This window comes from Lichenostomus cassidix, chromosome 3 (assembly GCF_008360975.1).
Source record: "Lichenostomus cassidix isolate B80296 chromosome 3, HeHo_3.0, whole genome shotgun sequence".
NCBI lineage: Eukaryota > Metazoa > Chordata > Aves > Passeriformes > Meliphagidae > Lichenostomus > Lichenostomus cassidix.
This window is the reverse complement of record NC_139483.1, coordinates 4,957,760-4,978,440: the sequence shown is the minus strand read 5'-3', so window position 1 is coordinate 4,978,440 and position 20,681 is coordinate 4,957,760. Positions and strand designations below refer to the sequence as shown.

The window sequence follows — 20,681 nt, the reverse complement described above, 5'->3', positions numbered from 1 at the left end:
TTGCCTTGGATCCTGAACAGATTGGGCCTTTTGTCAATATTACCTTATTTCATGTACCTAACTGATTCTTTAATTTAATAAGAGTTAAAACATTACCTAGGGAGAATAAGTACAACAGGGGTGATACGGTCATGAAGGAATGCTTGCAAACAAATGGTATACCCTTCTTTAGCTTTTACTTTTAAAAAGCTCAGATTCTCAAAAATTTCAGATTGACACCTGCACATTTACAGTGTAAAAAAAAAAACCAACCCAACAAACCCCAGAACATCCCTGGAGCCATTTAGAAAGCGCTAATCCTGATCATTTTCCACCTAATGACTGTTTACTACACAGCCCTTTTAAATGCTTGGCAGCTCTCCAGATCTTCCTGCTTTTCCTTTCTCCCACACATCCCTCCTGACAGCCATCTTGGGCGAGGACAAACCTCCGGAGGAGAAAGCTCTCTGCCGCCTTTTCAGCCTCTAAAAGCTCCACTTCCCGGGGGAAATCCTGAGCCTCGTTTCACTTTCAAGGCAAAAACAAAATCTCCAAGCTTTTGAAGCCTCGCCAAATGAGAGCACAGAGCTGAAAAATTAAAACCAACCAGAAAACTTGGTTTTATTGAAGGATTTCAGAACCAACGCTGGTTTTAAATGCAGTGGGACCAGTTCTGCAATTCTCTGACCCCTACCAGGAACAGATTTGAGCAGACCCACCCCACCACTTGTTCCAAATGCCATTCACTGTCACTTGGCATTTCAAGCTGGAACAATTATTTGTGGTCGGATGCTCTCCCCGCTCCCGACCAGCTGTGCTTTGATCTCCCCCTCATAGCTCCCGTGGATCTGGAGGAAGCCCAGCTCCCCTCCTTACCAAAAATGCAGCGTAACAGTTCCTTGGGGAAAGTGCAGCCCCACTGCAGCTCCCAGACCTCACACATGCCTGGGATGGGACCAGATGTCTCCTGGAGCCCTGACCACCATCCTCTCTGCGGCTTCCACCCACGCGCCAGACGCCAGAACCCCCAGCGAAAGTGAGGATTGACATGGAAAAGCACAATGGGAGTTTTAACTGGAAAGACCATGCTGCATCCCTTTGTGATGGGAATTGGGATAAGGCAGGACCTCAACACACAGATTTGAGTGAGGAAGGTTGCCTGCTCCAGGAATAAAGCAAAAGCGTAACCAATCCAATGTGCTGCAATCAATATTTTAAATGAAATCAGTCCAGCCCATATTCAAATCAGGTCACCAGTAATTAAAGCATCCTTATTTGGAATGGTAAACCCAGGGAATGCCTGGATGAGAGCATTTCTCAGAGAGAATATATTAATGGGAGTGTTTGGAAATGCGTGATGCACTCGTAAGAGGCTTTAATATAAACCTCAGGATTACACTATGCCAGCTTTCCAATTATTATACTCCCCATGAAAAGCCAGGCACTGGCAGCAAGAGGTTAAAGCAGACCTTGGAGCGTGGCTTTGTCCTTTCTCTTCCAGAGGATCCCACTGTTGGCTCCTACTCTTGCACCACATGCAGCTGAACTGAACAACAGAAGGTGAAATTTTATATAAAACATCTCTATTACTGATGCCATCAATGCCAACACAACACACAGGGGAAGCCTCACAACTTCACCAGGGACAGCAAAATCAGCCCCAGTTATTTCTAGAATGATCTGCTTGGCTGACTCCATCTTACACTCACCACACTCCAACTCAGCCATTTTGATTCCTGAATGGCTGGAGTTTGCTTTCCCTTCACCTGGCACTGCACAGCAGGCTCGGCTGTCTGGAGACCAGGGATCTCTCCATGTAAAGCTCATGCAAGTGAAGGCTGGAGACAAATAAAACCTGAGCAAGGCTAAGGGGAAGTGGTGAGCAGCAGAGCGAGGTAATGCGACTGAATAAGTAAAAATGCAGAATTTTTAGATTGTTCTGGTTCCAAACAGGCATCTCAGGAAAAGCTCCATGCTCTGGTTCTCTCCAGAGGGTGATGATGAATGCAGGCTGTGTCTGTGCTGCTTTAAGAGCAGCCCCAGAGAGAAACCTCCCATTCCAAAGCCATAGGAGTGGGCTGGCACCCACTGGAGCCTTGTGTGCAGACACTCAGAGGCAGTGCAGGAGCAGCAGAGTTGAGCCTTTTCCATCAGAACCTGGGAACCACGTGGATGCACAAATCCTGCTCCCCCCGAGCATCCCTCCTGCAGGCCCACCTGTCCTGGAGCCCCTCAGGAATCTCTGGACCCTGCAAAAGTCACCATTCTACAAAACCATGCATCCTGTGTGGAGAAGAGAGAGGCAAAACCCAAGCCACCACAACCCATGCCACACATCCATGTCCACAGCCCCCAGGGCCAGTTCTGTTCCAAACGGAGCTTCCTTCACTCCAACAGCAGCTCCCGGTGCAGCAATCTCTGAAATCCACAAGGACATGAGGCACTGCACCAGCTTTGGAAAATCATCAAAAGAAAAGGTTACCTGCAAAAACCAGAGTTTATTTTTGCCCCACTGCAATGCTGTTCCTTGCACTCCCCTAGTTCACACGGACTGGCACAATGGAGTAGAAAGGAAACCAAGTCCTTTTCAATATTCCTTTCCACCATCCTAATGCAAGTTCCAGGCAAAGAGAGCATTCCCAGAGCAGCAGAGAACAAACAGAAAACAAGCTTTGGGCAATAGATGACTCTACAGGATCCCTTTGGTGTTTGTCATCCTGTAAGGGCCTGAAGGACAATTCCTTCCCTCAGCTTTTCCACAGGAACTGCTGGAAAGGTACTGGAGCTGTCAGCTCCCTCTGGCCAACCATGACAAAAAGATATTTCTGCTGACTACCACATACTTGTTTGCCAAATACATTACAAAAACTAGTACCAAACCCATGTTTATTACCTGAGTTAGAAACATCAAGAGAAAAGTATTTCCTTGACCAGAAATTTTAATTTAATCTACCCAGAACAGCCTGTGGAAGGACAGACCCAAACAAGCCATATTTGACACAGATAGATTAGACAGATGGTACAGTGTGGTATAAAGGGGATTTGTGCTTGCTTCACTTTGGCAGGGCTGAATTACTTATTAATTGCAGATGCACAAGAGTTGTACTGGGTATTTTACAAAGGTTTAATGCCTATTAAAACTTCATACCATTCAAAGTCATCATAGTTTCTGTACAACAACAGAGGGGTTGTTTTGCAGCTCAGTTCTGCTGCACACTTTTCAGAGTCTGTTGTGATGGATTTTTATTTAAAGTGGGTATAAGCAGCAGAATTACCAGTGCTACACTGTTGCAGAAGCTTTGGGCTACCTGTGAATTTAGGGAAATTAGCTGAAAGATTAATTGAAACCCTGATTTAAAATAAAACCTCTAAATTCCTGAAGGCTGCTGAAAATCTCAAACATCACAAGGGAGGCAAACAGCACCAGAGCCCTCTGTATATTCCTCTGCTCCCTTCCTCAGTGGCTGCTATCAGATTCTCCAGGACCCTTGTGAAGAACAAGATTTAAAGATGTTGCAGGGAGTACAGGGCGGGTGAAACTCAAAACTGGGGACCAAGCCCGAGTTAACACCAGGAGCCCACACATAAGGCAGGAACAGCAACACTGAACACTGATTTAAACCAGGCTGTTTTCCGTGGAGCTTCTCAGCCCTCAGGATCAGCATTTCTGGCACCTACTGACACCATCCCAGCCCCATTCAGCAGCAGAATTCCGTGGCCTGGAGCATGCTGAGAGCTGGTGGGTTTGTTGTCCTGAGAGCTGCAGCACAGCACGGCACCTCTCCAAGCTGGCCAAGCCCAGAACAAAGCAGGGTGTGGGTTCCAGGCAGGAGGGGGATCTGGAGAGCAGGAAATTACGGAGAGCCTCAGACATTCTGTGCAGAGCAAGGGCTGCCAGCTCCCACCTCCCCTCCGAGACAGAGCCAGCCAGGCACCAGGGCTGGCATTTCACAGGACAAAAATTACTCCTTACTCACAGCCTCCTCCCAGGCCAAAGCAGGCATCCATGACCTCATCTCCCACCGGCACAAGGGGAGGGTCTGGGCTCCGGTGTGGAAGTGTCAGTCAGGAGTAACCCAACCACAGACAAATTATCAGCTAAAATAGAACAGCCACTCTCAACTGTCCGAAAGGAGAGGCGGCTGTGCAGGGGAATAAATAAACCAGCAAGGGGACAGACTTGTTGGGTTTGGCAAAATGGATACTCACATTTTCACTTTACCTCTCTGATGTTAAACCTTTCCCTGCCGACTTGGGACACTGAGTGAGCACAAACGGCACATCAATTAACCACTTCTACTGAGGGGCCCAAATTTAACCTCACCATCACTCCCTTTAGCAACTAAACTGGCAGGAAATATCAAAAGTAATGTTTTACATCCAAAGTAACAATTTCTGTACCTCTACATATCTCATTTGACACAAAACACCACCGAGATCCCAGCCTAGAGTCACTTCCTTACCTGCAGCATAATGCTGGAAGCTTCATTTTCACAGGTGCTGGACACCAACAACTCCCATCAAAATTATTTGGTCTCCAATGCTCCAAGCCTGAGGCAAAACTGTGATCTCCCTCCTTTCATTATCCCAAACAGCTGCCTACAGCAGCTGTGTCTCTAGCACGGGGATTTTGGGATGCCTCACCCTGCCCAGGCTTTGGGAAGGCTCACAGGGTCGGAGCAGACAGAAGGGAGTAATCATCTGCTCTGCAACTCCAGGGAATACCTACAAAAACTTCAACCAAGAAAGAAATCACACCCATCAGTACATTTAATTCAGTGCAAGTGAAACAGGAAAGTGGACACACCACAAAACTTCCTGGGAGGAGCCCTGGGAGCAGCAGGTGGTCACAGGGATATGCAGGAATTCTCTAGCCTGAGGATGCTGCTATAGAGCTTTGTCTGGCCTCTTTTTTTCCCCACTCAGGGCTTTTTCCCAAGATCACAGGGCACCTGAGCACACATGAACCCACATACTCCCAGGAAAGCTCTTCCAGTTCATGTCCTGGGAATTCTGGTTCCTACCTCAGCCCTCACTGCTCTACTCTGATTGACAAATGAAGTCATGGACAAATTTGCCTGCACGTGTCCATGCCAAGATTCGGAGAAAAGAGGTTCTGAAGCAGCAAAATTAGGGCAAGGTTTGAAGCTCTGCAGGAATTACAACTTGGATTCGCCTGCTCCTCGGGCAGATTTTCTTTTACCAAGACTAGCACAGCTCCCTCTCCTTCCTCCCACTTGGATCTGCTATGAAATTAATCAAGGATGGTTTATGAGCAAGCTGAGGACAAGGGATCTGCAATTCAGCCCTCCTGAGAACAGCCGGCCATAAGTCTGAACAACTTCTTTTTCTTCCCTTTCCAGAACAACGTTCAGCATTCTTCTTGACATAACTTTCAATTTTGCTCACCTTTCCAAAGCTGGTCTGGATTTTGTCAATGAAAAACGAGCACTGAAGCCAAAGTCCCTCAAGCTATTCTGGATACTTTTACTTTCATATGCTCCAAAAGTCATCTGAGAAAAGCCAAGGTATGGCTGCAGCAACCTGTTCACGGCCTGGCAGGTTCATGAGGACACTGTGATTTGAAAATGAAAGTAACTGAATGAAACCAAAGGTTACAAGAGATGTGGGGATGCCAGACACAAAGGTGAAGGTGGTACCTGGCAGAAAGAATCAGGATCACTAACCAGTGGGCAGTGCCATCACAGCCATGGAAATGCACAACCTTCACACCAGGACTATCCAGAGCTGGCACTGCTCACCCATCTTTATCCACAACTCAAATGAAACACAGAGAAGAATAAAAATAAACTTATTTGAAAGATCTGGTAACCTCTGTTATCTCCTGGGAGTGTGCTCTGCCCAGGAAACAATGCCTGTGTCCAGAATTTAATTCCTCCAGGATGTTACTGAATTAAAATAATGCACTTAACTGCTCACCCAAGCACCAACATGGTGTGAGAAGTGCGTCAACATCTCTGTATGCAAAGTGGTTAATAGGACTCAGGTAAAGCCATTAGGGGGACACTGGTGGCCTGCAGGGCAGCTCCTTGCACAGCACACATGAACATTTCACCATGTCAGCATTACCTTCCTGAGACAGTCAGCCACTCAATTCTCCCTGGATTGCTAAAGGAAGAGGAACTAATAAATTCATTCGTGTGCAGATCTGAGCTAAGACAGCAGGTGTGACAACAGGCACAGGTACCACACCTGACAGACCTGATACAAATCTAAGCCCAGGAATCCTGGCTCCACTTACAGCAACAGGTGACCTGGACAAGGGAAAAATCACTAGCTAATTGAGAGACCCTGACCAGCAGCCAGAGGCCAGTGCAAACCAGCACTGAACCCTGGTGTATGTCCAGCCATGCCATGCCATGCCATGGCCTCTCCACAGCATGGGTTTTTCCAGGTGTTTCATCTGTGACTGAAATTTGCGCCCCTTTGGGTTTACAAGATCTGGGTTTTGTGACCCGAGTAGGGTGGTTGGGTGCCAGGAGAGGTGGGAGAACACACAGGAACCTTCCCTTCCTTGGAGCACCTCCTAAAGGAGGGCAGAGCTCCAAAGGCAGCTGCTGGGGCACGGAGGGGGAGCGTTAGGGCACTGAAGTGATACCAAAGTGATTCCAGACACAGCGACGACAAGGAGAGATGACAAGGAGATTTATCAAGCCCTTCCCTCACTGCCAGCCCTCTGGCAGCACATGTCCCTGCAGCCAAAATGGCATTCCTGCTGGGGGAAGTCCAGGACAAGCCCATTAGGCCATGGATAATACTGTCAAAGACAAAAAGCATTCTGGTTTTGCCCTGTGGGATCCACCTGCTCCAGGATTTGCTCCCAGGAAGACTCCAGCTGTGATAGCGAAGCAGCAGAGCAGTTTCCAGCTGAAAGCAACTCGTTTACCCCAGCTTAAGCTGATAAATGTTAGTGCTGGTCTCCTCTCTACAGAAAGTGAAAAGGATCTCCTTTCACTTGGAACTTCAAAGGCAAAGAGAACAGTCCTGCCATCGCTCACCTGGACCAACAGGATTATATGGTGGAATTTGATTCTCCTTCACCCTTATTTTTGGCTAAACAGTGTTTGCTGAAAACCTTTTTGACCTTCATTTCCATGTTAAAAGTTGGGCATTGTTTGGTTCCTTCCTTGTTTCATAATATCATTAAGTTGACTTTCAAGCCACATGATAAATCCATTTTTCCCCATTAAATCTACAATGGTAATTTCTGTTTGCTTGTCCTTTATTTCACCCTAGAGAAAATTCTCCTTTCCAATGCATCTTTTGTTGATGGCAAATGGAAGGAAATAATTTTGCTGAAATGGTATTTTATTACTAAATTTTGCATTAGTTAATGCACAAGAACATTGGAAGGGGGAGAAATATAAACACCTGCCTTTCATTTGTGCATTCTTGGAGCATGTAGGCTGAGGATATCAGCACTTGGAGCACACACCCCGACTTGCCAAGCCCTTGATCTTCCCACCAAGCTCAATCCTCGGGATGCTCCCACCCTTGTAAGTGGCCTCCCAAAGGCAATTAGTGGCTTGCTGCAATTTTCAGTGCTCCTGCCACAGACATGGAGGGCTGTACCCGCAGCCCTGGGAGAGAGGCAGGTCTGCCTCACACCCTCTGCCAGCTGCTCCCCAAATCCCTGCCTGGCAGCCATTGGGATCAGAGCCTTGTCCCAATAAATCACTCTCAACGCAGTTTTTAACCTTAAATCACGATTTTTCTTCTCGCTTTCCTTCCACTCCTTATTTCATCCATATACTCCTTACTTTCTTTTGATGCACTTCCTACTTGGTTCTCTCTCCCTCCCACCCACCCACTTGTCCTCTGTGTTCAACAACAACAGCAGCAGCTAAGGGGTGAAGAAACAGTGAAGAAGCCTCGGCTCAAATCCCACACAGCTCCAGCCTCGGGAGCAAACCTTCAACTCACTCAATATTCAACTCCTCAGCTGAGAATGAGGAAAGGATTTCTCTGTTCACAGCTATTTTTAACACTGCAGAGAAGGTTTAATATTTGAATATCAGAATTGTAATAGCATTTGCAAGAGGAATGGCCTATTTTTAGCAAAGCTTTATGGATGGCTCACAATCACGGCACTGTAATAGGGAGATGCAACCAAAGAGGAGATTGTGACACAGCTCTGTGCAAAGGCTTGTGCTTCCCATGCCATTTTGGATTCTGCATGGAAGCAGAGATGGGGGGACTGATCATAATCTCCAACAGAAACCACCATGCACAAAAGCACTAATGAGGAAAGCTTTTCAACATCCAGCTGCTAAACCCAGCCGGGTGTCACAGCTAAAACCAGGGCTGGGAGGTCAGCACACAGACACAACATCCTTTCTTCCCTATCCCTCAGCAATCCTGAAATTAAAAGCCATTAAAAAAACCTACATCCCAAACTCCCAGCTAAAATTAACCATAGGCTTGTACAAAACTTCCCTCAGCTGCATTTCTTCTGGCCTTTCCTGGGTTTCTGTTTGCTGCAACACTCAAATTACAAAGCCTCCTCCCTCTTGTTGTTGACACCACGAGACAGCCCCTGGCTTTCTGTCTAAACCCAGCAACTCGGGAAGAAGCCCACAAAGTTTGGGTTGCTTGGATTCCCCCACCACAAAAAGCAACTTTTAAACAACACACTTCCAAGCAAAATGCTAATCCTGTTCCAATCCATCCTATCTGACCCCCTGGAGGATCCCCTGCCTCCCACCTGCCAACATCAGGAACAGGTCAGAGCAAAATAACTCCATACCAACAGACCCAGGAAAATTCCTCATGGTCCCTGAGCAGATCTGGGCTCCCTAGCAATAAAGCAACAGGAAAATGTGCCAAGTGCCAGTCACCAAACACGGGGGCACATCCTTTCCCCAAATGTCACTGCTTCTGGGAATTGCCTCATCAATCTCCTGTAAGAGAAACCCAAACCCCAGGCAAGGCTGACACGGTCACGCCACTGATGGAGGAGCTGTTAACAGTAATTCACAGTACTATCATTATTATTATTATTATTATTATTATTATTATTATTATTATTATTTTATTTTGAGCCTCCCATCATAACACCCTGATTCCCAAACCACCACCCCAGGGAACAGGGAGCTCACTATGGCAAGTCATATCCAAGACTTCTCAGGGGACTGGCAAAGGGTTTTCCAAGAGTTTGTTGGGGAACAGATCCCTGAGGTGCAACATTCAAGGACCAAGTATCAGCACAAAACTTAGAGGCAGAATCCAGCAGTCATCCAGTCTGTGATTCCTGATCCACTCTGAAGACGAACCATTAACCCAACAGGGCTACCACTGACCATGTCCCCAAGTGCCACCTCCACACAGCTTTTAAATCCCTCCAGGGCAGCTGGGCTGGGGCTGGACAACCCTTTTGGGGAAGAAATTTTCCGTAATATCCAACCTAAACCTCTCCTGGTACAAGCTGAATTGGTTTTTTCTCTGGAGAGACATATCCAGGCAGCAGGTGATGTCAGCCAAACCCATAATGGACAGATTTTAAAAAGGAACAAAGATTTATTGCTCCTGTTGACAGCCAAAATGGGAAATCTTAAATTTTAACTTAATCAAGGAAGGAAATTATGTATCAAACATTCTGCTATGCACGCTGAGGTAAATTCAGAGAAAGAGAAATTGAGTGGTATATTCCAATTACTACACAGGTAATTTCAGTACTCTGTGTTTGGGGAAAACAAGATTATCATTTGGAACACTGGGACAAGTGACTTGGCCATTTGCAAGGCACAAAGCAAATTCAAAACCTGCTTTGTTGCTCCGGTAATATTTGCATAATAGGTATTTATATGTATGATGAGTGTAAGCACAGTTTCAGGACAGTTAGCCAAGGTGAGTCGCCCAGCTCTTTAATCCTCTAATAACATGCTTGGGATGCAATTTGGAAATTCATTCCCCTCTGATGGAGCGGCTGTGCTGCTGCATAGTGACCATTTCTCAACACAAATTGCACCATTTTGATCAACCCACAAACCAGAACATTAAAAATGCATATGAGGATATTTCTGTTTTATGTATCTGCATGCCCTCCTAGCTCTCCTTTAGATATGATGGCCAAGCTACTAAACATCAGCAAGGGGCTTAATTTATCCCAAAATATACATAAAATTGTAGTGGTAAATCTGCTACAGGCGCCAATCTAATCGAGTTGCCTGAAAATTAATTTCAGGCCCAGGCTCTTCCATGGCTCCCTGGATTCCTGCCACAGCTTATGACAACCAGAAGTTAAAACTGCAAACAGCTGTCCCACTGTTAGAGGCACCCTGGAATAACGTGGATGCTCTGCTCAGAAAACTGCCCCAAAGGTGACGTGGGGGTTCATCATCCCATGCCAGGAATCTGAGGAACTTTGGGACTCTCTGAACTCTGCAGCAGCTCTGCTGTGCCACTGCAACCCCAAGTGATTCATGTTATTTTCTGCTGCTCAGCAGCAGCTGTAGAAACATCCCTCAGCGCTCAGCCTCGCCCTGGAATGTCCATGTGCTCCTCACCTGTCAGCCCTGCTGCAGCCAACACATTATTCACTGTGCTTCTTCCCCACTCCTTCAGAGGAAGATCCTATAAAGCCTCCCAAGTTCTGGTTGGCCTCAGTGAATATCCAAGCAGGCATCTCCAGCTCCTGCTCTACCCCTGTAGCTGATCTTTGCTGCACTCGCTGCAGCAGCGTAATCTCACTCAGGATTTACTACCTGATTAGGATTACTCAGAATAAAAACACAGCTAGATAAGAGCTGTGTGCTCCCTGTCACCTGCCCATGGAGAGGGATCACCAGCCCTGATTCCAACATTTTGGGATCTTGTCACATTTTTTGACAATCTTTACAATTCTAACGTGGTTCCGAAATGTAACTGAGCAATACAAAATTGTCTCAGATATAGGTTGGACTTAATGATCTCAAAGATCTTTTCCAGCCTAGTTAATTCTGTGATTCTGAGATGTTCTTGTGGATATTTCTCTATGAAGACGAATTAAAACCTCAAGCCCCAGACTGTGATGATGTAAATGGACACAACATCCCATGCTGGGATGTAGTTGTGTAACTTGGCACAAGTGGGGATTCAGATCCTTCATTCTCAAGCTTCACAGAGCAAGAAGAATCACAGCACTGCAATGAAAATGAGTATGGAAGGCCCCTCTTTTTTACTAAATGTTGAAGAAGCAGTTTTGAGTCTGATTCCTAAGCTGGCAGATACTACACACCATTACTGCACCATGGGGACTTGTCTGGGGAAAATATCTTTACTTCATTGTGGTACATGTTTAATGCAAAGTCACCTTATTCTTGTTTGTCTGGCATACAATGAGAATAGATCTCTAAAAATAACCTGCTTCCCCCCTCTTCCCGCTCCTCACGGCAGTTTCACTTATTATTAGCCATTATTCACATCTCTTACATAAACTGCAATTTCTGGAAATTTTTAAGCCTCCTGATACAAAACCTGAAATCGTGCAGGGCTGGAGAAGGCAAAGCTCAGTGAAACTGCATCAGATTGCAGTTTTTTACCTCTCTTCCCCTTTTACCTGGCTCTGATGTCATCATGTCCCTCCCTGGAGCAGCAATAAAGCTCCTTTACACACCCGGGCGCTGGGAAGCTGCAAAGCTGGATCAATGGGGCACCTGGGGTCAGGGAATCCCCCCGGGGGGCGCAGGGGTGGGGCTGCTGCGCCACATCCTCCTCCCCAGCCAACCTCAGAGCACACCCACTGCGCCCCACTTCATAGCCTGAGTGCCACAGCCTTCCTTTCTCAAGGGATTGTGGAGCAGGGAAACAGAGAGCCTGGCAGCTGCTGCTGAGAGTGTCCTCCCCACAGAGAGCCTCACAGCGGCACAGGGGATGTGACACTGCTCTGCTCCAAGCACAATCCATGTGCACCTAATTCCCAGGGCCTGGGGTGTCAGTCCTGGTCCAGGCTCGTTGGGAGTCACATCTCGTGGGGCTCAGGAGCTAAACTGACACCAGGCTGGCTGTGCATACCAGAAGCTGAGGGATATTTTCCACAAATGACCTCTAATCCATTTGCCTTTCCAAGACTGCAGCTCGTCCTCAAATCTGCAGGCACTGAAAGGTCACGACTTACAGCACTCCAGGCTTTTTGTTCTCAATCTTATGATTCCCTAATAATCCCACTTTTATTTTCCCTTTCACCGAGCTGCAGTGCAAACACACATCCAGGGGATGGTTCTTTGGATCCATAGTTTCCTCAGGCAGCCTCTCACCGGGGCTAAACAACCACCTGCTGACTCAGGATCTCCCAACCTTGCTCCCAACCCGGCTGCCCCCGCACTTTCCTCACACTATCCCATTTAGCAGCCAACTCATCCTCTTTCTGTAAGAAACTAATTCAGGCACCCCAGCTTTTAAGTCTAACTGGCTTATGCCAGCCACTAAAGATGCACAGTCAGATTCTCCCCTCGACAAATTTGACACAGGGCCGAAAATCAAATTTGCTTCTTTTTGCCCTTCAACAAAACCATCTACGGCCTGCAGTGGTAAACCACAGCTCATTTGAATATCCAAACACTGGCTGTTTGCATCCAGGGGCTGGTGCCAAAATCCTGTCACCCACAGCCAGCCCAGGCACGTCTGGGGCCGCTGAACTGATTCATCTCTGCCTTCATACTTCCAGACAGTTCAAGAAGAATTTGAGGAGGCTCCTACTGACCTACACCGAGGTAAAACCCACCTCATTTCTCATTCAGGTGATGATGAGGATGATGCAAATGGCTTTTCCTGTGCTGGGACTTCTGTGGTTTTACCACAGTTTTTTCCCTCTTGCCTGCAGCCAAAGACCTAAGAGGGACATAACTGGTCTCAAAATGCAAATGGAATATATTACCAAAAAAACCCGCCTGAACCCTCAGTCAATAATCCATTTTTAGGAAAGAATTTGTGCGAAAATGAGGTAAGTGATAACTTTGCAGATCTCCTGTTATCCACAGTGCTATTTTAGGGAGAGTGTGACTGCATTGGGCTTGTCGCAGAGTCCTGCTTCCAATCTCCTGGCAGATCCCCAGCACATTCCAGTATTTAACGCACAAGGCTCGTTGGGATGCAGTCCCACTTATCTCCCAGACACATTGACTAAGACTTTCCCACATAAACTGACCCACCCTTTAGTGGCAAGAGGTCACTCAGTACAATCAGCCTTCAAATGAGGAAAACAATCAGGAAAAGCTTCTCTGATGCCAAAAACACCAACAGAATAAAACACAACAGGCTCCAGTGTTTGTTTTATGAAAACTTGAAGACTTCAAGGCAGATTTTTCAACTTGTGATAATCAGTGCAGCCCCACCAAAGTCAACCAGATTTCTTTCAGGCTCAGGATCTGGACTCCTAAAAGCATCTAAAATTGCTATAAGAATACATTACTCTAAAAACAAGGTTAAAAATAAAAAGGTAGCAATTCATCCATTCATCTTTTACTATGATGAAATGGTAGAGAGTTATTAATGGCACTATACTCCACAAAAGGTCACAGTATTTTACACCACAAGCAATAAAGCAGATGTTAAACTAACCAGGTTATCTTTACCCCATACGGATCCTACATGACAGAGAATTCCTTTTAACTCGTGGAGAACTGTCCTGACTTCCTCACTAGACTGCTGCATGATCCAAGCTCCAGCAAAGGGTGCTCTACTGGATGATCCTCCTGTATCAAATACCAGACTTCCACAAGGCAGATCTAGGCCCAAAGTCCCTTTCCAAAAATTAGCTCCAGTGTTGCTATAAATGTGTGTGCCACCGACACCCCGGAGCCATGAGCCATCCACCCCATCTGCAGGGACGGTACAGATCACCCCAAAATATTTTCATTAAATATTTGTTTACTAAGAGAAAAGTCAGTGAAAGCCCTTGGCAAGAAAATCTCACCATTGGTTTAGCTACTGACAAAAGCCAACACCTGGAATGCCCAAAACCAAAACCTGTGGATGTTCAAATAAATGTATCTACGTTAAATTAGTTTACATACAGCAGGCAGCACCTCTTCCCTTCTAAGCCAAAAAACCAGAGGAGCTACTTGCTATAATTAGCTGGAGCATTTGTGGTGTCTAGGCACTAAGCAAAATTGATTTCATGAGTGGGAAAACTCAGCATTTGGTCCTGGTGCACAATCCCAGAGTAATCAGCCCCACTGTACCCCAAGCTCTGCCCACACTGCCAGAGCTCACCATGCCCTGAGAAACAAGATCCATGCACAGTTTCCTTGCCCTTCCAAACACAAGGCTCTCTTTTATCATGTAAGAACCAAGAGCAGACACCCCATGTCATTCTATAATAAACCAATCCATAGAGCAATAGGATTAATACAGAACAAAAGGCAGGAACTCACAAAACCAAAAGCTGCAGATCTGGATTACTGCTGGATGGCAGGAAATCCCCACAACTCCTTGTAGAAGACTTTGATCACGTTCTTGAGACACTACTGGGGCTGAATCCCACAGGAAAAACAAAAGACTTCCCAAAGATGCCTGCAGGTCAGGCTTGGGAAAAATGTCTGCCTGGGATAAACTGGGTAATCAGTATAACCTTAAAATGTCAGGGCCAGGCTTGGAGAGGAACCTCTGCGTCACCTCGGAGCACCTCCCACCCAGCCCTGGCTACTGACACCTCCAAGGAAGGGGGAAAGTGGAAAATAACTCCACAATTTCAGGGTGGGGCTTGATCCTCCCTGACCTCTACAGGCACCGACTGCAGCCCTGGCCAGCAGATTTTAGCACAGGCATCATCTCAAAGTGATGCTGTTTTACAAGACCTCGGGGCAAAGTGAGAAAACAAAAGCCAGAACTAAAGGTGTGTGAGTCCCCGCGGACTGAGGGCAGCCACTCCAGCACTTCCTACAGGGAGGCTGAACACACGAAGCATAAATGCTTTATTCATTAAGTTGGCTACTTCAAACCCATTAACCCCGTGCCAGTCGCCCACGTGGGCAGTGGGGCACGGCTGAGCGGCTCCAGATCTGCATCTCTTCCTCCCTGCTCACATCCTAAATCTGTGTCTGCAGCTACATCTCTTCCCAGACCCCACATCTCATGCAGAGTAGCAACTGCCCATTCCAGGGATAATTCCATGCTGTATGGAGCCAAGATTAACAAAATCAAACCCAGTGACCACATCAAACTGAGCTGTCAGTAAATCCCCATTCCCGCCTTAAAAATAAAATACAAACTCTTTGCTTCTCAAGGCAAGCCCACAGCTTCTCCAATGATTTGCAGAAGCATCTGTGTTTTCCTGTTCTCACAAACAGAGAAGGAGAAATTGTTTCCTCTTGTGCACACCTCTGGACAAAACCCAGGAGACCAAATCCAAGAACATCATTCCTGAACATGATCACAGGCAAATTGCTCAGCAGGTGTAACTTCAGTGGCTACTTCTTCCAGAAAGGGAACAGCCTATGTTTGGAATCGCAGTAAACAGAAAAACTGCTAAACTTGGAACATTTACCTGTGAACAGTTTCATGGCAGAGTATTTTTAGCTCTCAGGACAGAGTGTTAATGGCACACCTCTCCTGTTCCAAGGGCAAGGCTGGTATGACCAGCGAGGCTATTCCCAGTATCCAACAGGTGTGGGTCAGCATCTGCTGCCACAAGGGCTTCACATGCAGTGCCTCTTTTGTTCAGTCCCCACTGCCCTCTTGACATGAGGGGCTGCTGAACAAATCAAACCAACTCACCATTTCTTTTTAAAGTTCTAACACAGCTCATTGTGAAATAGAAGTGGCTGCACAGCGGCATAAATATGTTTCTCTGGTGGCAGTAATGACACACCAAAGGGGTTTTTGGTCGGCTGAAACACATGCAGCCTGACAACAAATATGAGTTTGTGCAATGCAATAAAGAGAGCAAATATATTAAACAATCAAATAATATATTAAGAGACTAACAGGAAAGTGATGAGACATGGCAAAGTAAGAACACCGTGAAATTTTCACTGTTCAACGAGGAAAAACCTCACAGAGAAGATGATGAGAAAAATGTTAACAGTGATGAAAAGCAATAGCTCAATTTAATCCTCAACCTTAATCTGTCCTTGGCCATAGGGAGATGTACACAATCCCTGAGTACAACCTTTATACATTGGTGCATCTTTTGATAATCACATACATTTCACTGCAAGCAGAAATAACACTTCCAGACACAACTCCCCCCCACCCATAAAATCTGTTATGAACTCAATCATCTCTTAACGACACACATCAAAGCTTTTTCCTTGCAAAACTGGCCTTTTTAATGAGGAATGGACAGGAAAAATGTATCTGGGATTAGCAATATATGAAAAAGAAATAAAATTGGACAAAATAGAAAAAAGCTGCCTGCTTAAGTATCTATAGAATTGATCTATGTCACTCTGATCAAGCTGTTAAATAAACTGGGGTCTACTGGGCATAAGAAGAATTTTTCTTATGTCTTCCTTTTTGAAAAAACATATAATCTCTCTGAAACTCGTTTTCTATAACAGGAAAAGCCTCCAAAGGTCCAGCTGCAACGTTGTATTCACGTTCATTAGAAAAACAAATTCACAACAGATCATTTTAAGAGTAATAATAAAAGGCCGACAAACGAAAACCACATGTGGGGGGGGAAGAACCCAGCAGTGGGGGAAGCAGGCTCCAAACCAGACTGCAGGACACAGATCCCAATGGATCACACTCCCCTCGGTGTGGAGCTGCAGCTCCAACACTTGCTTCTCCACACAAGCGGTATCTGGTCAGAACAACCCAACATGACATCGTTTCTCAGATTTAAAGAGAGAGAAGGCAACTGGATTTCCACATTTCACACCTCTAGGCCAGATTCCTGCTGGTTTCACTTGGGAAAGCTGCCATGAGCCTCGGCAGAGGTAAGGGTCCAATGTGCTGGCAAACTCCCCAGCTCCATCAGCTGGGAATGGGAGCAGCCCACGGCAGAAGCTGGTATGCCAGGAAAGCCCTCATGGCTCCACACAGCTCCTACCACGGAGCACAGGCCTGGTCTCCTCAGGAGTTTCCAGGCACCACAGGAAAGAGCCTGCACTGCTCTCCTGCACAACCTCAGCTGAGCCAGAGATCTGAGGGGAGCTGGTGGCTCCTTGCCCTGACATCAGGTCACCTGTCCAGCTCCTGAGGCTCAAGCTGCAGCACTTTCAGAGGTATTCCTAGACTCAGGAAAGGGCAATCAGGAAGCCCATGGTCACAGACACCAGCCTGGGCAGGATTTAGGAGCTGACTCATGGCTAATGGGCAATGATAAACTATTGTACTGGTTGTTCACTTGTGCCCAGATCAGATGACTAAGGAATTTCGGTGCCTATAGAGATTAACAGTCTAAATAACTTTTGCAGTCTGACCCTTAAACATCTGCATAAACAGACCTTCTCCTCTGTGTTCCACAAAGGATGTCCATGCACAACTCGCTAATGAAATACAATTATTTTGCAGGCAATCTAACTACAAATATTAAATCCTGTAACTGACTCACATGAAAAATAAATCCTTAGTCAGGTGACGTAATGCAAACGAGCATTCCAGGCCCATCCAATAAAGGGGGTTTAACTGATTCCATTTTATAGATGATGAAGGAAAAAGAAAACATCTTTCATAAAATGGTTTGTACTCCTGTTCCCCAGGGGCTCTCGGAGCAGCACACAGCAGTATCCTGGTCTCCATACATGCAGCAGCAGGGTTTTGCCCCTCTCTGCTCCACTCCTGTGTGCAGGCAGGGCTCAGTGACACACAGCAATTCCAAAAGCTGCAGGATCCGTGCCACCACAGAGATGAAACAGCATCTCTAACGCTTTTTGCCACATGGCTGCTGCAAGCTCCTATTTTATCCCAAAATGCTGCATCCTGCTTTAGTGAGTGTCGTTTGCTGCACTTAACCTGCATTACAGAAAAACCCAAAGCGGGTTCTGTTCCAGCACCTGACCTCCTGATTTCCATGTTCATAATTTCAAGCTTATGTTACTCCATGAAGTAACAAAATATTCCCTATTTTCTTGCCTCTCCAGCACTGGTTGTGACACATGAGCCAGCCCCTCGTCCCTCCCCACAGCCCTACAACCACTGCTAAGTCATGGAGGCATCACTACAGCCATTTCTGTTCTTCCCAGAAATAAGGAGGGGGGAAAAAAAAAAGGCAAAGGATAAGAACAATTCTTTAGAAATCACAACCCTCTGCCATCACTCAGCTTCCCAGCCCTTTATCCCATCCCATTTTCACCTCCTGTGTCTCTCTCCAGAGCCTTCTGAACATATGCAAGTCCTTCCTCCAGCGGAGTTTTCCTGCAATGGCCTGAGGAGTCAGAGCCTCCCCTGACATTTTCACACGGCTGCTATCTCTCGGAATAAATTCCTCTCTGTGCCCTGGCTCTCCAACCCCGGCTCCGGGGAGCATTGTTCCCCAAGATGCCTGTCAGCACGATGCCGGGCTGCGGGAATTCCAGCCCTTTTCCCGAACTGTTCAATAAGCAGGTTTCATAATGCTGGTACCCTGTCAATAAAGGTCGAAGGATGATCCGAACGCTCCGGATCTTGACAGTTTGTGTTTATTCCCTCTTCCTGCAATCCTGATTCTGAACATTTAGCATTTATACCTACGGACAATGCGGAGCACAACGTAGGAACACAGATCACTACTCAGCTTTAAACACGAATGCAATTCACTCACGATTAAGACATCAACATCACAAATTCAACGCTCACTCTAACTCCGTATCATCACTCCAAAAGGAAAAACATCAGCTACCGAATAAAACGTCAGCCCCGGTGCCATGAACAAGGGTTTTTCAGAGCTGCTGCAGTCTCACAGTCTCTAGCACAAGTCTGCCATATTTTTTTTGTTAAATCAGGCCTGTACCCACCTAAGAGCCAGAGCCAGCCCCGAGACGAGCGAGCCAAGCCCACGCATTGTGCCGCTCACTGCGGGCACCGCGGCACCCGCGCAGGCGGGCGATGGCCGCGCCCGGACCGCAGCCCCGCAGCCGGAGCGCGGCGGGGTCAGCGCGGCGCTCCCGCACACAAAGCCCCGCAGCGGGCCCGGCTGACAGCGCGCCGCGACCCCCGCGCCGCCCCCCGCCGCCCCCCGCCGCCCCCCGCGCACCGCCCCGGCGAAAGAAAATAAAGAAGGAATTACATCCGTCTAGCAAGGAATACCGCAGGAGCAGCAGCCGAGCCGGGCTCTCCGCACCGCACCGCGCGGGGCGTGCGGCTGCGCGGCGGAGGCGGCACCGCGGGCGGGGACCGAGGGAAGGGGAGGGAGAGAAAGGGGCGGTGGCCGCGGCCCCCAGGGACGGGCCGGGGCCGCCGCAGGGCAGGGCAGGGCAGGGCGGGGCGGGGCGGCTCTGCTGTGCTCTGCTGTGACAGCGCCGGGCCCGCTCCGCGCCGATCGGGGCTGCGGAGAGGCTGCGGGAGCCGCCCGCGCTCTGCGCTGCGCACTCGCTCCCGGGAAGGGGGGCCGCCGCAATCCCCGCTCCCCGATCCCGGCCCTACCTCGGCGCTGCCCGGGCGGCGGCTCCGCGCTGGGCGGAGGGAGCGGCGGTGCCCGCAGCCCCGCGCGGCGCTGCGTGAGCTCCGTGTGCCCCGCCCGGCGCGGAGCGGAGCGGAGCGGGGCTGAGCGGAGCGGGGGGCGCGGGGGGCGGGGACAGCGCGGGAGGAGCCCCCGCCCCGAGCCCCTGCCCTGCGGCGGCCCTGCGGCGCGGGGGGCTCGGCACAGCCACAGTCCGCACCGCCCGGGGCGCATCCTCACCTGCTGCTGCTCCTGCTACTGCTGCTGCTGCTGCTCGGGCCTGCCCTGTGCTCACGCCAGGTCTTCCCCCTCCGCCGGCCCGCGCTCCCAGCCTCCCGTGGGTGTTATCCAGCCGCTCCCGGCTCCCCTTCCCTTCTCTTACATTTATTTGGTTATTGGGTCTCTCCAGCCTCCTCGCTCCTCCTCCTCTGACACCCTCTCCTATCGCAAAGACAATGTTGGCTCGCCCCCAGCATCCATTTCCTCTAGTGCTGCTCTCCCTCCCGCTGCTCTGTCATTCCTAGTGGAAACCCCATCCCGGGTTTGACTTCCTCCACTGCAGTCATCCTCTCCTGCTCCAGTCCTGCCGCCTTCCCACGTAAACAGCCTCCCTTTGCCAGTGTAACCCAAACCCCTGAACCCAGATCCAGATGCCCTTCTGCCGCACTTTCCCTTTTCCTCCTTTCCGAGGCAGGATTTTGCCTGTCTTTCCAGAGAAAACTGCTGTCCCACAGCCAGTGTTGCCTTTCCTCCTTCCCCTTCGTCCACAGCCAAGGTCAGAGGCAGACATTGCTGCTTCAGGTTTCCTTTGCTAATCCTGTCCCCCTGCTTGCCTCCCTGTCCTCATCCTCCTCATGTCCATGCTCATTCCCTCCTGTCCACATTCCCTCACCTCTCGCTTGCAATACAGTTATGGACTAGTGGTATCCATGTCTTTTATTAAAATGTCAACTAACCACTCCTGGATTCGTTTGGCTCCATGGTTATCACTCCCTTTTCTCCTGCTCTTCATCCCCACTCTCACTCCTATTTAACTGCTGTCTGGAGCTCCTCTTCTCTGCCTATCTTAAACTCCCTCTTATCTGGCTCCCACCCCTTCACAGTCAGCTGCTTTGCCAGAATTTCCAATATCCACTTCCTGGAGTAATCTCTGGAATATTGCTTCATTTCCAGCCTGTCA

General features: G+C 48.2%; 1 protein-coding gene across 4 annotated transcripts in view; it reads right to left on the bottom strand.

The window, feature by feature from the left end:
* Positions 1-19,873, bottom strand: part of SPTBN1 (spectrin beta, non-erythrocytic 1) — a 116,969-nt gene extending 97,096 nt beyond the window's left edge. The window contains exon 1 of one of the 4 annotated variants that reach the window (XM_085054144.1): positions 19,742-19,873. The gene's annotated coding sequence lies outside the window, so the exon portion shown is untranslated. Of the gene's footprint in view, positions 1-14,351; positions 14,497-19,129; positions 19,266-19,485; positions 19,590-19,741 lie in introns of those variants that run through there. The other 3 variants (XM_085054145.1, XM_085054143.1, XM_085054146.1) reach the window with 3 other exon arrangements.
* Between the last annotated feature and the right edge of the window lie 808 nt (positions 19,874-20,681).